General features: G+C 35.8%; 1 protein-coding gene across 4 annotated transcripts in view; it reads left to right on the top strand.

Moving 5' to 3' along the window:
* Window positions 1-12964, top strand: part of brp (ELKS/RAB6-interacting/CAST family member bruchpilot) — a 381921-nt gene that overhangs the window by 247865 nt on the left and 121092 nt on the right. The gene's annotated exons all lie outside the window — the stretch shown is intronic.

Below are 12964 nucleotides of genomic sequence, written 5' to 3'. Positions count from 1 at the left end.
AGATTCATGTGTGCCTCAAAATCGTAATCAGGTAATGATGCAAAACCTGGCAATGGACGTGAAACCACCTCAGATTAAAATTAACAACCCGGGATTAAAATTAACAACATGAAAAAATCCTAACATAAAAGCTAACAACATAATTCAATGCTATGATTCTTCTTTTTATGCTTTCGATTTTTCCATGTTACCTCCATCTAGGATCCCAAATTTATAACCAGACATCAAGTAATAATACATGATTTGAAATACAGTGGGCACGCACCTGACTTGAAATATCAATATCCTAGATTACTGCACGAAAAGCCTAAGGAGATATTATGTCCAACTGTACCAGGGTTGATTACGTACCCACAAAGCTTCTCTATGGTTGGTGCCACAAGCTCCAAAAACATCTGTCACAGTCTTTGCGACACTATGAAGCAATGTTCTCTTTGGAGGATTTGTCTCTAGGCTGTCACAGTCTTTGCGATGTTATGAAGCAATGTTCTCTCTGGAGGATTTGTCTGTGTCGCATAAGCTAACCAACTCTTGCAGATATTGTTGATAATACAATATCAACAAAGGCTATACTCTCCGTTAAAAAAAGTGAAACACATTTAAAACCACCCAAGATTCATGCTTCGCCTTCGCGCAAGCGCGATTCCGATGTACACATCACGAGAAGCCTATGTAAAACCTGTTTTTTTGTCCTACCAATAGCAACTAAACTAAGGTTGTGACGTATTTGCTCAGAGCAAGTACGCATGGTATGAAATGTGTATCATATTTGGAAAAAGAAGACGCTACAGTATACACTGTCTTGTAGCTGGTTATGTCCAATCACCAAGGACAGTTACATGCCATAGCATAGTTAATGGTGCCACTAATCTTTCTTAAAAGAAAAATAATCTTTAGACAAAGTAATTAGCAGCATGTATACGTTGAAAGATATTTCTTCTCTGTAAAACTTAAAAATTATCCTGACTTTAGACATTAATGCCATCAGAAGTTCGCTTGAGGGCTCTTTGCATTGGCTTTGATAAGTAGGGTAAGGATAAAGTAATATCTCCTACAAATCTGGAACTTGACCTTGTTTCCATGGTAACCAAAATTGTTTGTCTCTATCTTTAAAGAATCTTTGATTTCCTTAGCTTTTGGTAGAAATCAATTTGGAAAGTACCATCTGTCGTTAGAGCGGGACAAAATGATTATTTCCAGAAATACAAACATCTACTTTTAAAATAAAATCGTGATGAATCCACATTGAATTTGGTAGTTAAAGTTGCTGGATATAATTGAATAAATTTCCAGCAGTTTGGTTATTATCAGAAATTTGGTTTTAAACTAAGACTGATTTTTCAGATTCAATAGTAAAATCAATTTTTCGTGCGCCAATACAATCTTATGTCACTTATGCGGTCATAGTATGTTAAGGTTCTATGGCATGACTTCAAGGGTCAGTGAATAAAAGCACCTTGTATTGCAACTGATACAGCTAAATTTTTTTTTATAACAACAGCCAAACCAAATTTGTCTTTTTGATGCGTGTATACGTAAACCGCGTAATGATCTCGAAGTGAGTCAGAACGCTATTGTTATCGTAACTGCCATAATCATCATTATCATAATCATTACAATCTTACACCTGGCACATTTCACCCTGTCAAAAGCTTCGAGTTGCTCCCCGTGAAAAGTTTTCTCCTCCCCCTGTATCCCTGTGCACGTGAAAAAAATTGATGTAACGTGAAAAACATAAAAGTCACTTTTATATTAACTAGCTGCAGATTAAACCATCTGCAAGTTACCATGTGTTTACTCCAAAGACCTTAGAATATTACTCACACCAATTGTCCCAAATCATTCCCTCATTTCGAATTGGTCCCATGAAAAGTTTTCTCCTCCCCCCGTATCCCTGTGCACATGAAAAAAACTAACGTAAAAAAAAAAAAGTCGCTTTTATATTAAGTAGCTGCAGATGGACCCATCTGCAACTTACCTCGGGTTTACTCTAAAGACCCTAGAATATTACTCACAACAATTGCCCTAAATCATTCCCTCATGACGAATTGGTCCGATAAAAAGTTTTCTCTCCCTCCCCCCCCAGTATCCCTGTGCACTTGAAAAAAATTTATGTAACGTGAAAAACATAAAAGTTACTCTTTTATTAACTACCTGCAGATTGAACCTTCTGCAACTTACCTCGGGTTAGTGCAAAAGACCCTAGAAGATTACTCACACCAATTTTCCCAAATCATTCGCTCATGAAGAGTTGTTCCCATGAAAAGTTTTCCCCTGACAACTGCCTCATGAGGATTTATTTTGGAACCCGTCTTTATGGTCAACTAGTGTCTAGGTACAGCATATGAAAACTAGGATACCTGCTATTTTGTTTTGAGGGGGTGGTTAACATAATAATACAAACTTATGTGTCACGGTCTCCATGGTGACATATTCCCAACTATATAAACAGAGAAGGCCTTATCATTAGCTCTTGTTCTTAAGTAAACATGAATATTTGACCAAGGACTAATTGATGACTAAGTTATTTTTTTTCCTTTAGTTGGAAAGACGTCAATGCAACTCAACATAAAAGTGAATAGAGATGATTAGAAACAGGAGACTCTTGATTTCAGTTTTAGTTTAAGACTGATTAATGTTAGAAATGATCAGTTTTTAGTGGGTAGGGTTGAAGCTGTTTCTCATTCCAAAAATTTCCGGACTTTCTATATAATTTCCTATATTTTCTTATAATTTCTTGTATATTTGTTACCCAAACAGAATGTGACACCCATGATCTAGATCGCTTATGGGTTATTTTTGAAAAAAACGGTAATTATAGTGATACCTGATATTGATATTTCATTGCAAAAGGATTATATATATCCATTTGGTTTAGTGGAACTTAGATTAAGTAATAATCGAGTTGCATGAATTAAATTTGTAAGAATACCCAAGAGCAATCCATATTCTTTCTCCAATCGTTCGTGGCTAATTTTCTGAAGTCTAGTAAGAGCGAACGGCAGCTGTAATATATTTTGCAGAAAAATGTAAATGAAGAATGTCTGTAAAAATGTAATTAAATTTATTCACTCTAAATGTGATTATGTAAAAAAAAAACAAGTTTTCCCAACTGAAAGTAAGGAGCAACATTAAGACTTAAAAGAAACTGAAGATTATCCCGTAAGTGAGGGACTGCCCCCTCTTCAACCCCTCATTTCTCATTCTAAAGTTTCTTGGTCCTTATTCCAATTAAACGGCCCTTGTGTTTCAGCCGTCGTTCTAAACAATTAGGACAAAATATCAGAATTTAGCGTAAAGAGCAAGGGCTCGAGGAAGGAAAAGCCCCCTTTTGTACTGACTATTTCTGTTCGTTTTACGTCTTCTTGCTGCTCCTTGCTTTCAGTTGAAAAACTCGTTTTTTTTATTTAATTTCTGCTCGTTATTCATATCATGTCCAGGCCCAAAACCTTATCCAGGATTTTTTTTTCAGGGGTGGGGAGAAAGGGTTCTTTTTGTTCTAGGAGGGGGGGTAAATACTTTATAAAACGCATGAAATATTTGTTTATGTGCATTTTTGTTACTTTTTTACGAATCGGATAAAAATTAAGAGGGGAGTGATTCAAAACCAGTAATTCCCCCCCCCCCTGGATACGGTCTTTCCTAGTCTTAACCAAGCGGATCTTAATAAAAGTTTTGGATAAAATTTGAGTCAAAATTTTCGATAAGCAACAGTTTTGTCGAATGAGTTCTTAATAATATTTTTACTACAGAATTGTCGGTGGACGGAGAGGGGTATTATTGCTCACATGGATTGAAATTCTGCGTGCCTTTTGACCTTCTACACGTTGAAGCCATTGCGACCTCTAAAATTGGGTTCTCTCATATTTTGTATGTAAATAAGAAAAGAAAAATATCACATTGTTAAATCACTGAAAAAAAAATATCCTGGTAGCACTAAAAATAGAGTAGACCAAATGCGTAGACCAAAAATAATTCCTTGAATTAATAGGGATTCAAGACCCTCTAACTCTTTCAATATTTATCTGATACCTCAATGAGGGTTATTTGGGAATTATAATACACTCCATGAGGCATCTCCCCCCCCCCCTCCCCGCCCACAAAATGGCGAACCGGCTCTCCTTCGTAATAGATGGTATGCACTTACTAATCACTATATATGATTTTATGAGATACGAACAAATAAGTTTATTTAAATAAAGCTTTAAAGATTTTTCAAACAGTTCGGGGTAACGAACAGTAAGTAAGGAGTGACCCGGCTCAATGGTAACCGAAACTCTAGAAAACGGTATTTTGATACAAATAGATACATCAAAAGAATCAGATTTTAATGCTGATTTCAAATATATAAGTTTCGATCAAGTTTAGTCCTACCCATCAAAAATTTCGCGCCTGAGAAAATTTGGCTGATTTTTGAAAAAAGGGGGAAAGACCCCCTAAAAGTGATAGAACTTTAATGGAAATCACACCATCATATTCAGCGTATCAGAAAACCCTACTGTAGAGGTTTCAAGCTCCTATCTACAAAAATGTGGAATTTTGCATTTTTTGCCAGAAGAAAGATCACGGGTGCGTGTTTATTTGTTTTTTTTGTTTTTTTTTTCCCAGGGGTGATCGTATCGACCCAATGGTCCTAGAATATAATGGGAGGGCTCATTGGAATGGAAATTAAAAGTTCTAGTGCCCTTTAAAATTTACCAAAAAAATCCCCCTCCCACGCTCATTTTTTTCCCAAAGTCGCCTGATCAAAATTTTGAGATAGTCATTTTGTTCAGCATTCTCGAAAATATGATAAGTATGTCATTTAGGATTACTTAATCCCCCGAAGTTCCCGGGGGGAGGGCTGAAATTTATGAGCTTTACCCAATGTTAGCATATAGTATTGGTTATTGTGAAGTATACTGACGTTTTCAGGGGAGATTTTTCCTGGTAGTGGGGGGTGGGTGGGTCGGGGTTATGTGGGAGGATCTTTTCATGAAGGAAGTTTTCAAGGGGGAAGGGACATTGCTATGAAGGGACGCCGGACTTCCCAGAATTATTTAAAAAAAGATCAGAAATTAAATATAAAAAAACAAGTTTTTTAACTGGAACAGCAGCAACATCAACACCTTAAACGAACAGAAAATATTACATAATTGATTGGGTTCACCCCCTAGTCAATACATCACTGTTTAACCCAAATATTTTTTAGTACTTTCATAAGAGCTATTTATTCTAATTAGCGGCCTTTGTGATTAAGCGGTCATTTTTAAAGAATTGGAACAAAATTCAAAATTTCGCTTAAAGAGCAAGGTATTGACTAGGTGGCGACCCCCCTAATATACGTATTAAAAATATATGAATATAGAAGTTCGTTACGTAAGTTAATTCGTAAGTTACGTATATTTATTACTAATCAATAAGGTTCGTAAATAAAATTAAACAAGTTTCGAGAAAGCCATTTAACCAAATAAAAGTAAATTAATATGAAAATTTTGTTTTAATTATTCATGTACGGTGAGCCAAGATCAAAACCTGCATTTATTCAAAAATGTTCAGAAATTAAATAGAAAAAACAAGTTTTTTTAACTGAAAGTAAGGAACGACGTTGAAACTTAAAACGAAAAGAAATTATTCCTTATATGAAAGGGGCTGTCCCCTCCTCAACGCCTCACTCTTTACGCTAAAGTTTGACTTTCTCACAACTCTATTTTTTTAAACAACAAAAAACTTTAGTGTAATGAGCGAGACGTTGAGGAGGGGACAGCCCCTTTCATATAAGGAATAATTTCTTTTTGTTTTAAGTTTTAACGTCGTTCCTTACTTTCAGTTAAAAAAACTTGTTTTTTTATTTAATCTGCTACAAGAAAGGAGATATCACCCGGCAACACCCTTATTCAGGCTTAGTATAGATTAAAGAAAATGAGATATTAATTCCTCCCCTTTTTCCCAATACCCTTTTCTATATCTATCTGAAGACATATGGAGAGTTAGACAATTTAGACATTAAAATTTGCTCTTTTCAGCATCTTCCCCCCTCTCCACCTGCGCGAATGGCCCACCGACCCTCCTTCATAATAGTTGATACGCAATTATACATCGCTGAACAGAATTTCATGACAAAACGAATGAATCAACTTAGTTAAATTAAGCATTAAAATAACTTTCATTTTAACCATTTATCTCGTATGGACAACGTGACGTTTCAGGACTGAACGTGCCACCGTGCGGCATTGCTTCCTCTGCATGTGGGAACCTCAATATAATTTTTTCATACCTTTACATCGATTTGTTATTTCAAAATTTTCAATCGATAGCAACTTTGTCCTTTTTGGGGGCATAATTGTAGTTTACTGCGACAAAATGCTGAAAAACATCACTTTTATGCGGCACAATCTTATTGATCACTGAAAAAAGGTCTTTAGACATTAAATTTCCACTCGAATGGGCCTTCTCCTGATCTCTAGGATCTTTTGTTCGATACGATCAACCCTGAAAAAAAAAGAAAGAAAAACAAACAAATAAACTCGCATTCGTAATCTTTCTTCTTGTAAAAGGTACATTATTCCACATTTTTGTATGTAGGAGCTTGAGACCTCTTCAGTAGGGTTCTCTGATTTGTTGAATCTGATGGTTCAACTTTAAAATCACTTGACTTCTTCTGGGTGTTTTCCCTCTCTTTAAAAATCTTAAATGCTTTTATGGGTAACATTAGACTTAATGAATTTTTCTTATTTGTAATTACCGTGAAAATTCAATTATTTTTATATATTCGTCGTTTTCAAAATCCTCTTTTTTAAGAGTTTTGGTTACTGTTGGGCTGAGTCCCTCCTTACCATAAGGCGTAAATTACACCACACTATGCTGTTTCTTGTGGAGATTTCGAAACAACTTTGTAAAAAGTACAAGAAATAAGAATCATAAGACCTCTTTAAATAAGAGCCCTATAAAAGCTCTTTACATTGTTCCGTTGCCCTGCCACTGCCCGAAAAACAACCAAAAAAAAGAAAGAGAAAAATGGATACACATCATTGAAACATTCAGGCATAAATACATTTTCTTGTGTGAAAACCTTCTTGTAAGGGCTTTCAGACATTAAAACTTCAGAAGTATAATTTTATTTCGACCTGCCATAGATTTCAAGGGTTTCAAGGTCTTTTTCAAAATTCCTGGTTTTCGCAATAAACCTTCAAAAACGAACTGTAATTAAGGAGCAATTCATGCTAATGGTAACCGAAACTATAAGAAACAGAAGTTTTGCTAAGAATATACACATCAAAAGAATTGGCTTTTTATGATAAAGTTCAAAGTTACCCACCAACAGTTAAGAACCTGACAAAATACTCTTGATTTTCGAAAAAGTGAGAAAACGCATATAATGTCCGGGATTTTGGTGAAAACTACACCATCCAATCCAGCGTATCTAAGAATTTTATTTCAGAGGCCCGAGACACACTCTGCGTGGGTCTCGGGCCGGATCAATACTGATCATAATAAATCTGATATACCATAATAATTGGAAAATAACTGGAAAACGACGAATTTGCACCCCCCCCCCCCATGAACATTGAAAAATACGTTGCATGCTATCCCTATATTTGTTTAACTTTATTACATGTGCAGACATTTGGGGGGGGGGGGCAGTTGTAAAAAATAGAAGCTATTCAGAAAACCAATTTGTAGAAATTTTCTTATGTAAATGAATTCAAATTATGTTAAAATAGTATTTAGTTTATGACACATAAATTTGATCAACACTCATTTTTTTTACTTATGATAAATAGCCTTGGTTTGTTTAAGGTCGAAAGAAGGAGTTAATTTGGGCCCAAACTCTTGACACTTCAAATTTGATTGAATTTCTAATCTCTGGTTACTTCCAAATCAAATTATCTAGTTTTTTTTTTACAATTGCCCTCTCCCTTAGAAAATGAATTTATTTATGACTTCCAATTTGGCGTTTTAGTTTTATTTATGATATACCCTCTACAAACACACTCATTAGCAGTCGTTAGCGGGGGTAAAAAAAAAGAAGTCTAGTGTGCCCGCTCTCATTTTTTTCCAGAGGCCACCATCTCGGCGTAGGCGTTTTATTGTGCGTTTATTTTGCCGTTCGTTTATTGTGGTGACTTGACAATAGACTGCTGTATTGCTACCGTCGACGTTTGTTTTACCGCCCAATGTGTTCGTCGCAATACTATACACCTCTAAGAAACGCTCGGTGAAATAAACGGTTGTTAAAACAAACTCGGTAAAAAACGCCGAGTGTGTCTCAGGCCAGAGGCTCCGATCTCCTGTTGGTCAAAACTTTGGAATTTTGCATTTTTTTCTGTGAAGAATGATGACTAATAAGTTCTCACTTGTTAGTTTGGTTTTATCTCTAGGAGTGATGCTATTGAACAAATAATCATAGAAAATCAGGAGAAGGCTCAATAAAACGAAAATTAAAATGTATAGCCCTCTTTATAAGTACCTGAAATCATTGTGCCACAATGGAGTGGCATTTTCTGCCATTTTTATGTCATAGAACGACAAATTTACCCAAAAGAGGGCCAAATGGCTATCGAGTGAAAATTGTAAGATAGACAATTTATTTTAAATTATCAAAAACTACAAGTTGTGCTAGTTTCTGAGGCAGAAATACCACACGGTGGCGCTTTTGTTCTTAAAGAGTTAGGTAGTCTCCATAAAATAAATGGTTAATACACACATATTAATATTATAACTTCATTTAACTAAATTGATTCATTTGACATGTTATAAGGTTAAGTGCATTGGTGTATAAATTTTCGTAAGTCATTATCGACCAGGGCAAGTGGACCTTTGTGCAAGTGGAGGAGGGGTGCTTTACGCCTCAAAAAGTAAGTTGTCATGTCTGAATTTTCGGAACTTTTGTAGAAAGCCATAAGTGTGTGAAAATTTAAGTTTCGTTAATGCTAATGAAATAAAACAAAATAGGATGAAAATGTAATAGTTTGTGAACAAAGTTAGGCTATATATTTGCACACTAGGGGGGGGGGGTAAAGCATACAATATATTAAATACATTACCTAACCTAACCTAGGTACCTTTTAGTTCCCCCAAATCCCATAAAAATAAAGTTTAAGTTTAGTCCTCGCAGTGAGAAACCTTTCATAATGCCTATCTTTATATTGCGTCTCTTATAAGTACCGGGTAATCCGTATCTGTTTTCGCAGTAGAGTTACCGCTTTCTACAAAAGTACCAAATTTTCTAAGATTTTGTGATTCTTCTAATAAACGTAGAAGGATGATGATAAAGGGATAGAAATTACTGTAATTTCCCTTGATTCCCGGGACTCTTTTTACTACGCCTATAATATGGGTGCTTCAGGCTGATGGGGCACCTTTTATTGCAGAAATTTTTTTTCTGTGTAGCATAAAAGATCACATTAACCTTCTTACCTACACAAAAGGTGGAGACTTTGGGGGGGGGGTCGTGAGCACCCCCTGGAAATTTTCAGGATTGGGAATATGCAAGCGCTACCAGGAGCTTTGTTTTGGCAGAGGTTTAGATCAGAATATTTCTCATGTTCCTATTCATATCCATTTTATAAGGTCTTCTTGTTTCTAAAAGGGCAATGCCCTCCTGTGTTCCCAACTGGCATCCATGGGGAACATATCCATTAATAAAAGAAGACTTGTTCGAAGAACTCGCCTTGAAAGCCGCGGACATGATGATGCTATGAACAGTTTTGTATATTTCAGACCCCTCCCCCTTTCTGAGAATTTCTGAAGGGGAACGTCTTAGAGATGATCATCCAAAGAATTGTTCTAAGAACTTTAACTTAAATGTAAAACGCGCTTTGGGGGAGAAGTCGTAGCCTCCACCACATTTAAGTGAACCTTTGATTAAATAGCTCGCAGTAACAAACTGTAAGTAAAGAGTGACCCTTGCTGGTAGAAACCGAAATTCAAAGAAACGAAGTTTTGATTACAATATATACAGAAAAAAAACATCATTCACGCTGATTTTTAAATATGCAAATTGCATTAATTTTAGTTATTAGGACATAATAGCTAAAAAAAAAATTAGCTATTAGGAACACGCATAATTTTAGAAACAGGAAATAAACTTTCCAAAAAAAGGGATGTGATCTTGATGGAAATTATTCCGTATATGACAGAAATTATTCCGTATATGAAAGGGGCTGTCCCCTCCTCAACGCTTCGCTCTTTACGCTAAAGTTTTTTATTGTTTTAAAAAATAAAGTTATGAGACAGAGTCAAACTTTAGCGTAAAGAGTGAGGCGTTGAGGAGGGGACAGCCCCTTTCGTACACGGAATAATTTCTGTTCGTTTTAAGTTTTAATGTAGCTCCTTACTTTCAGTTAAAAAAAACTTGTTTTTTTTATTTAATTTCTGATCGTTTTTTAGTTAATGCAGCTTTTATTTTGGCTAGCCGCTATTGAATAAGTAAACAATATTTGCATAAAAATTTTACTTTTCTTTTGCTAAATGGATGTCTCTAAATTTGGTTATGATGCAATTTACAAATTAACTTACGTAACTAACTTCTATATTCGTATATTTTTCTTCTGGCAAAAAATACAAAGTTGCAGATTTTTGCAGATATGAGCTTGAAACCTATTTAATAGGGTTTTCTGATACGCTGAATTAGACGGTGTGGTTTTCATTAAAATACTTTCACTTGTAGGGGATGTTTCCCCCCTCTTTAAAAAATCGGGTAAATTTTCTAAGGCTCGTAGCCTTTGATGAGTAATTCTAAACTTAATAAAATTTATATATTTACTAAATAATTTACTAAATAATTTACTAAATTTACTAAATAATGCTGATTCTAAATATTATTTAGAATCATCATTATAAACCCATTCTTTTGATACATTTATTGACATCAAAATTCCGTTTTTAAAAGTTTCGATCACTATTGAGCTGTATCGCTTGTTTTTTTATTGTTTTTTTTTATTACGTATATGTTATTATGTATATGACGGGGTTCTCCCCTTAGTCAATACCACGCTCTTTACGTTAAAAGTTAAAAAACATTTTAATTCACAAACTCCTGAATCACAAAGGCCGTTTAGTTAGAATAGATAGCTCTTTTGAAAGCACTAAAAAAAACTGTAGCGTAAAGAGCGAGGTATTGACTTGAAGGAGAACCCCCTCATATACGTTATAATTTCTGTTCGTTTTAAGTTCTAATGTTGCTTCTCATTTTCAGTTGAAAAAAACTTTTTTTTTTATTTAATTTCTGATCGTTTTTTAAATAATACTTGGAAATCCGGCGCCCCCTTCATAGAAATGTCCCCTACGCCAAAGAAACATGCTCCACGGAAATATTCTCCCGAGTAGCCCCACCCTCCAGAAAAAAATCCTTCCTGAAAATGTCTGTATACTTCCCAATAACCAATAAATAATGCTGGCAAGTCCGGCGCCCCCTTCATGGCAATATCCCTTCCCCCATGAAAACTTCCTTCAGGTACAGACCCTCCAACATAACCCCCGACTCACCCCCCCCCCCACTACCAGAAAAAAACCTCCTGAAATCGTCTGTACACTTCCATGGGCACCCATATGGGGGGCCAGGGGGGGGGCTCCCGCCCCCCTGGCTGAATGATGCTGCCTTATTTTTATATTTTTGTTCTGAGATTTCTATTATATAGCATTAAAAGTGCCAATTAGATGAGGTTTGCCCCCCCACCCTTGGAATTCAGCTCATGGGCGCCCATGTATACTTCCCAATAACCAATACTATATGTTAACATTGGGTAAAGTTCATAACTTTTAGCCCTCTCCCCGGGGACTTCAGGGGATTAAGTCATCCTAAAAGACATAGTTATCATATTTTCGAACATGCTGAACAAAATGGCTATCTCAAAATTTTGATCGGGTGACTTTGGGAAAAAAATGAGCGTGGGAGGGGGCCTAGTTGCCCTCCATTTTTTTTTCACTTAAAAAGTGCACTAGAACTTTTGATTTCCGTTCCAATCAGCCCTTCCACGATTTTCTAGGACCACTGGGTCGATACGATCACGCCTGGAAAAAAAAAACAAAAAAACAAATAAACACGCATCCGCGATCTTTCTTCAGTCAAAAAATGCACAATTCCACATTTTTGTAGATAGGAGCTTGAAACCCCTACAGTAGGGTTCTCTGATACGCTGAATATGATGGTGTGATTTTCATTAAGGTTCTGTAACTTTTAGGGGGTCTTTCTTCCTTTTTTTTTAAAATCAGCCAAATTTTCTCAGGCGCGTAACTTTTCATATGTTGAACTTGATGAGACTTATATATTTGAAATCAGCATTGAAATCTGATTCTGTTGATGTATCTATTGGTATAAAAAATCTGTTTTCTAGAGTTTCGGTTGCCACTGAGCTGGGTCACTCCTTACTTACAGTTCGTTGCCACGAGCTGTTTGAAAAGTAAAGTTTTTCATTTTTCTTGTGAAATGAATGAATCTTAAGATGATTACAGATTTTGATCTTCCTTCATTAGGAAAATATTTATTCCCTTTATTAGGAATTTATTTATGGATATCAGAGGCAACGCTATAGCCTTGCCTATAGTAAAGGCTATACGGCTCCAATGCTTTACTATTTATTTATCATTAGTTTTTTTCCCAGAGGCACTTCATATAGAAGGGGTCGTCGTGTTAACTTCAGAGGGGGCTCATTCACTTGGAAATCGAGAGTTCTAGTGCCCTTTTAAGGATCAAAAGTAATTGTAAGGCAACTGACACTCCTTCCACGCCCACCATTTCCCCAAATACATCCAATTAAAATTTTGTGATAGCGGTTTTGTTCTACGTAGTTAATTTTCAGATAGAAATTATGTTTTTGAAGGGGACACTCCCTCTACAGCCCTCAGGGCACAGATTGTAAGTTATGCCCTGGGGGCAAACAAGGTTTTTATAGAAAGCTTTGTCGTAGAAACTTCAAAAAGGACTCATTCGATTTGAAACTCAAAGGGCTAGTACCCTTGTTAAGAGTCGAAAGTGATTGGA

The sequence above is a fragment of the Artemia sp. Qi Xiang Cuo genome, chromosome 21 (genome assembly GCF_049724085.1).
Source record: "Artemia sp. Qi Xiang Cuo chromosome 21, ASM4972408v1, whole genome shotgun sequence".
Taxonomy (NCBI): Eukaryota; Metazoa; Arthropoda; class Branchiopoda; order Anostraca; family Artemiidae; genus Artemia; species Artemia sp. Qi Xiang Cuo.
Note: the sequence above shows the minus strand (reverse complement) of the source record. Positions and strands in the feature narration are given on the sequence as shown.